At 47.6% G+C, this 6,723-nt stretch overlaps 1 protein-coding gene across 1 annotated transcript in view; it reads right to left on the reverse strand.

The window, feature by feature from the left end:
* The window catches only part of LOC309384231 (uncharacterized protein), a gene marked incomplete at its 3' end in the record, with an annotated part of 28,799 nt that extends 23,394 nt beyond the window's left edge, over window positions 1–5,405 (reverse strand). The window contains exons 1-2 of the mRNA XM_081937472.1: window positions 5,315–5,405; window positions 3,854–3,957 (exon numbers count right to left, since the gene is read on the reverse strand). The remainder of the gene's footprint in view (window positions 1–3,853; window positions 3,958–5,314) is intronic.
* Window positions 5,406–6,723: the final 1,318 nt, after the last annotated feature.

A 6,723-nucleotide genomic window follows, 5' to 3' on the forward strand; every position in this document is an offset into this window, starting at 1 on the left:
CCTCCAGGTCTGGAGATGATCACGCACTAGATTGTTAATGCCTGTCTCTGCCCTGGGGTGTTCGTTTCTAATTTGGACCTGCCAGCGGACGCTGGCTAAGTTTTAAAGATCCAAATTCTATCTTGATATCCCAGCACGCGCTGGCATTTTTAAATATCAAGATGTATAAAAACAATGTACAGAGATGTTTGTCCACACATTGTTTGCATTCAGCCAGGGTTCTAGGTTGGCTCATGCTGGCATATTTTTAAAGATCCAAGATGTATGGAGACTTTCATTAACACATCATTTGCATCTGGGTGGGGCCCTTGATTCATCTGATGGTGGCCAAAAAATCAGCAAATTTGTTGACAAAATCTAAATCAAAACTGCCTTCTGGAGGCCAGGTTTTTACTTTAGGACTAATAGAGTAGGTTGGTCAGAAAAATGTGCAGAGGGTTTTTACTCAGGTTGAAGGCAAACCTTTAGTAGGAACTTCCTTCATTTCATACATACATACAAGGCAACAAAGGCAGAAAAGGAGCCAGCCCGTGGATCTACGTCAGGAAAGTCAGTAGGAGTTTCAGTAGGAAAAGAAGCAGAAGTCTCCGCCGGGGGAGCGGAGGAAGCGACTGAGACTTTGGGGGCCTCATAAGGAGGTGGTGAAACCTTCAGGGTTTCGTCCGAAGGAGAAGGATTAGGAACAAAAGAAACGGAAGAATCGTCTGAAGGAGAATTAGGATAGAGAGTAAGCGATAGATTTTCGAGAAAGCGGATAGACAGTGATGCCATTAATCTTTTGGAGACAATTAGTCCTCTTCACAAGAGCAAAAAGTTCCTCTCGGTGGCGAGCAGAAATTTTAGAGCTCGAGGAGCACATGACTTACGTGTGCACAGTGGCGCGTCCGGCCGGATAAGTTCACAGGAGTGAAGGAGAACACACCGCTAGACAACGGTCGTGCCCACGAAGGCGCCAAGACAGGGCTCGGACGAGCCCCCAGATGTCGCAGCGAGATCTGCAACACACTCGAGTCCGGATTCGTCTGTCTGGGCCTTCAGAGTTCCCCCTCTGGCAGGGGAACGAACCCCGGTCCTCACCGGGAATTTAGAGGGTCCACTCGTGGACAGAGGCCGCAAATCAAGACACCACACAAAGAGTTTGCTCGAGAAAGGCAAGCACAGGGTGCCTGGAGGGTGTATTCCTACATTCCTCCTGACGTGTCCTGCACAAACCCTTTTATTGCATAGTTTTGCAAGGGCGGGGGAGTGGACACGTACAAGGAAATACACTCAATAATTTTCCACAAGAAACAGGGAAACAAATATCAACTGCGCCACAGCTGGGGGTGGCTTAATACCACATACAAAAACACATCGCCTGTTTTTACATCTTGGTCTAAATATACAATTCAGTCAAATAATGTGGTTAACCAATATCCTATGCAAGCACTTTTAAAGGTTACATTCTCACGGCCTACTTGCGTTTCAGCTTCAGCAAAGCCTGAACCAAACTACTGCAACTGTAATGTATTCACACTGACTTACAATGAAAAGGTTTCTCACACTCTGCACACTTGTGATGCCAGTCTCCTGTCTGATTTCTGGTGTGACTGCGAAGTTCTGAAGGTTGGGAAAAACATTTCCGACATTGCAGACATTTTTTTCCCCAGTGTGGAATCGTTGAGGCATCAAAAGAGTCTTTCCGTGAAAAACATTTATCACACACTGAGCATTTGTGGGGTTTCTCTCCTGTATGGATTTGGCTGTGAACTCTTAAGGGAAGATGAATGAGGAAATGCTCTCCCACAGTCTAAACATGTGTAGTTTTTTCCTCTGTGTGACTTTTCACATGACTTCTAAAGGCTGATATAGAAATATAAAAGCTTCCACATTCGTTGCATTGATATGGCATCTCCCCTGTGTGGGTTTTATGATGTATCGAAAGGTCTCCCACGAATCGAAAGCATTTTCCACATTGTACACATCTGTAGGGCTCTCCCGTATGGACCATCTGATGGCTTTCAAGATGGTGTTTTCGGAAGAAGCATTTCCCACACTCCTCACATCTGAACGGCTTCTCCCTCGTGTGGCTTCTCTCATGAACCTGGATCTCTTGTTGCGTAAGGTAACTTTTCCCACACTTCCCACATTGATAGGTTTTCTCTTCTTTGTGCTTCTCCTGGTGGCTCCGAAGTTGAAAAGCATCCCCAAATCGTCTCTCACATTCTGGGCATTCAAAGGGTCTCTCTCTGGTATGACGTCTCTGATGTCGCAGCAGATTTGATTTCGAGGTAAAACATTTCCCACATTCAAGGCACTTTTCATTTTTCTCTCCTGTGTGTATTTTCAAATGACTTTGAAGAGATGTACTCCGGGTGAAACATTTTCCACACTCAGAACATTTGTAAGACTTTATTCCCAAATGAATCTTCTTATGGCGCTGAAGAGCTGACTTGTGAGAATAGCTCTTCCTGCATTCCCCACACTTGTAAGGTTTCTCCCCTGTGTGAGTCCTCACGTGGTCTCTGAGATGGGCTTTTCGATGGAAAAATTTCCCACATTCCTGACATTGATGAGGTTTCTCTCCAGTGTGGATTTTCTGATGTGTAAGAAGGCTTGACTTTTGATCAAAGCATAAGTCACATGTCTCACATTTATATGGTTTTACTCTTGGGGGGCTTCTGAGAACTTTGGCTTCTTTTCCAGAGAAGGATTTCTCTCCCCCTGAACCTTGACTGGATCTACTTCCCACATGGACCTTCCTGTGGATCGAAAGGAGGGACTGGAGACTAAAGGATTTCCCACACTCTGAGCATTCATGGGTTCTTTTGTGATCTTTTGATGTGCTGCTTGTGTCTGACGGGGGATCCCAGAGTTTCCCATCCTCCATGCTTTCTGGCGGTGGCGGCTGCTGCCAAATTTCTACTATCTACTGATAGCAGATACTATCTTTTAGGTAAATCATTGGTCACAGCTGTTTTCCTGCTAGAAAGAAGAATACAAGAATTGTATTTTCTGTTGAGAAACACAGAGAATCACAAAAACATACATTTGGAGGACACCTTGAAGGTCTTCCAGTCTCGCCTCCTCCTCCAAAATGGGACATGGGTCCCCAGGACACCCAAGACAAAATCTCCAGTTATTCTTCTCACCCCACACCTCTAGGAGACAAATTATTTTGCTGCTCATTGACTCTTTTCTTTTCCTTCTTGGTTCTTGCCCCTTGACACAGTGGAAAGGAAGCCCTTAATGTAGTTACTCCCCAACGTATGGCTACAATTGAGACTGGAATCCTAGTCATTCAGTGAAGCAGTTGGTATATGAGGGGTCAGGTCTGAACAATCATAATCCCAAACTCCTGTTTGCGGATAGTAAGTGACTGGATGGGTTCTTAAGTGGAGGAAGGCCCAGCCAGGGGATCCGGGGGTGTCTCTGGGGTGGGGGAGGTCCTGGAGACATGGAATATCCCCCCTCCCTCATGAATTGGGTGTGCTGAAATAGAATGCAAAGCTGCAGCCACTCCTGGAAGCCTCAATCGTCCCAGCACAGCCATGCAAAGAGCCCTGATTGACAGCAATTGTGGGGCTGGGCCTAATGTGGAGACCCTCACCACTTTCAGTCAGCTGCCACTGACCCCAGGACTGGACTTCAGCCCAGTGTTCCCATTGTGAGTGTGAAATGCGGCCTTAATGCTGAGACCGATGGTCTTTGCAAGTCTTGTGCCATTCTCTAAGCTGTGTGTTCCAGATTGTTTCCAAGCAACCTCTCCGAAAGTATCTCCAAAGCTTCCTCAGGACCCCCTCAACCGTCCCATGACCTGTGCCAGGACTCACATGGCCTCTCCTCTCACATAAGAGGACCCCAGATTGCTTACCTGGGACTTTGTCTGCTTAATGACCCGTGAAATTGCTCAACAGCCTGACATCAGCCCCTGGGAAGATCCTGGGAAAGATAATCAAGCAAGGGATCTGGGAAAGTCTAGAAACAAGCAAAGCTATTACTAGAATCCAACATGGGTTGGTCAAAAACAGACCACGGCAGAGAAATCTTATTGCATTCTTTGACCAAGTGACAGAATTAATGGAATAGGGACATTCAGTGCAGACAATATACTTGGATTTCGGGAGGGCATGTGACAAAGTAGACCCCGGCCTACTTCTTTGCAAGGTAGAAAAATGAGGGATATATAAACCATGATGGTAGTACTGTAGCTTTAAGTACTGCTAAAATGTGATTGGTTGCTGTTACCTCAAGCAGCCATCAGCAGCCACTTGTTGGCATGGCAGAAAACCTGATTTAAGCTATCTTCACACATTTGGAGCTCCGGCATGGGTGCATATTCCCTCACAAGTAAGACTGAAAGGACAACATAGAGCTAGGCAATTATTTGTCGTAGGTTACGAGGCCAATCATAGATCGTTTAGATTTTGGGAAAAAGGCACTACAAAAGTATATTGTAGCACTAGTGCTCGATTTATTGAATCCGTTGGGTGGGATAAACTGGAATATAACAATGATGTAGTTATTGACTCCCAGGTATTCCCTAGTGATGAAATGAAGACACCAGGTATAGCAGTGATGGCGAACCTTTTTTGGCTCGTGTGCCATAAGTGGGGGGAGCGCAGGGGGGTCGTGTGAGGGTGTGCCATACCCATAATGCAATGTGCGACCCCCCCAGTGCGCATGCGCACACTACAGGTGCAACCCCCCATTTTTTGCATGCTTTTTTCGCCCTCCCCAGGCTCCAGAGGCTTTATAGGAGCCTGGGGAGGGCGAAAACAGCCTCCCGCTCCCCCCCCCCGGGAAGCCCCCCCAGGCTTCAGGGACCTTTAGGGGCAGTGAAAGGCCCCTCCGAGCAAACCGGAAGGTCATTTTGAGCGCTCCAAAGGCTTCAGGGACCTTCAGGACGCTTCCCTGAAGCCTCCAGAACAGTCAAAACGAACAGTCAAGAGGAAAGGAAGAGGAACCCAATTCAATTTAAATCCCCCCCCCTCCAAAACCCTCCCCTCCCCATTGCAATGAGGTTAGTCTCAACAAAGGTTTTAAAGCTCCATTTTTCAAAACCTTCTGAAAGCGACCTCCCCAAAGCTCCTTCCTGGATCCCCCCGCCCTCAGAGCCTTGGCCGGGTCAGGAAGGGGCAGATCCAGCCCAGGACGGAGCCCCCTTTGTCCCCCTGGAGGGAAGGGAGGGAGCCGCTCCCTGTAGGCAATGCCGGAGCCGGATTTCCCCGAGGAAAAGCCTGCGAGCCGCAGAGTGGGATCCGCAGCTCCCTCCCTCCTGGGGGTCAGGAGATCTCCTGGCTGGGGGGGCAGCCTGTAGGGAGAACAGCCTTGCCTGAGAGGGATCCAGGAGCCGCTCCCGGGGGATCCAGCGCAGACCCTCCAAGGAAGAAGCGGAACTGGAGGCAGGAACCGGAGGTCCAGCTTGGGGGGGGGGGTAATATTATCCCCTCGGGCCCCGCCCCTCACCTTGAAGCCCCGCCCTTTGGTCTCTGCCTCTTCTTTCCCCTCCGCCCCTCCTCTCTAATCTCCCTTTCCATCCAGAACCACGTGCTCCGAAACGTCTTCCAGTGTCTGTATGATTTTGTGTGTGTCCGTGTGTGCACGTTTAAGCTCTACAGATGGCCCTGAAAGAATTGCTTAAAGGCACCGCAAGAGTTGGGGGGGTGCTTGATGGTCTCTGTGGTCGGCCGGTGGGTTTGCGGCGCTGGAGAAGAGGGGAGGAGGCGTAGCTCGAGGCCCGATCCTAGCCCGGAGGAAAAGTAGCTCAGTCTCCCTTTGATTTAGGCGCTCCTCTTTCCTTCTATGTGGTGCCAAGGTGGGAAATCGGAGGTGGAAATCTTGAATAGGGTTAGGGTTACTGTGTGGATTTTATGATGTCTCCAAAGTCCTTCCTTATCAGCAAAACCTTTTCCACATTCTACGCATGTGTATGGCTTCTCTCCCATATGAACTCCGATGCCTTCCAAGGTGTTTTCCGAAGAAGCATTTCCCACACTCCACACACTTGAATGGCTTCTCTCCCGTGTGGCTTCTTTCATAAACCTGGACCTCTCCTTGTGTAAAATAACTTTTCCCACACTCCCCACATTGATAGGGTTTCTCCCCCTTGTTCCTCTTCTGGTGTCTCCGAAGTTCATAAAATCTATGAATCTGTTTTCACATTCTGGGCATTCTCCCGTGAGAAGTCTCTGATGTCACATCAGGTTTGATTTCTGGGAAAAACATTTCCCACATTAGAGGCACTTTTCGTTTTTCTCCCGTGTGTGTTTCCCAATGAATCTGAATGAATTTCCAAACACCCCAGAAGGCAAGCTCAAGATCCAAAAAAAGCTCGAGAAACTTGAACAATGGGCTCTATCCAACAAAATAAATTTTAATGTGGAGAAAAGCAAAGTTTTATATTTAGGCAGGAAAAATCAACGGAATAAGTACAGATTAGGTGAGACCTGGCTCAAAACCAGTATAATGTGAGAGGGACCTTGGAGTCCTAGTGGACGATCATTTGAATATGAGCCAACAGTGTGCAGCCAGCCACCTCCCAAAAATACAATCCTGGGTTATATAAATAGAATCAAGATCACATAAAGTATTACTGCCGCTTTATAAAGCCTTAGTATGACCACATCTGAGATACTGCAACCGATTTTGGCCACCATACTACAAAAAAGATGTTGAGACTTCGGAAAAAAAATCAAAGAAAAGCAACTAAGTTGATCAAAGGCCTGGAGACTAAAACAGATT

The sequence above is a fragment of the Natrix helvetica genome (genome assembly GCF_964273705.1).
Source record: "Natrix helvetica genome assembly, chromosome: 1".
NCBI classification, from domain to species: domain Eukaryota; kingdom Metazoa; phylum Chordata; class Lepidosauria; order Squamata; family Natricidae; genus Natrix; species Natrix helvetica.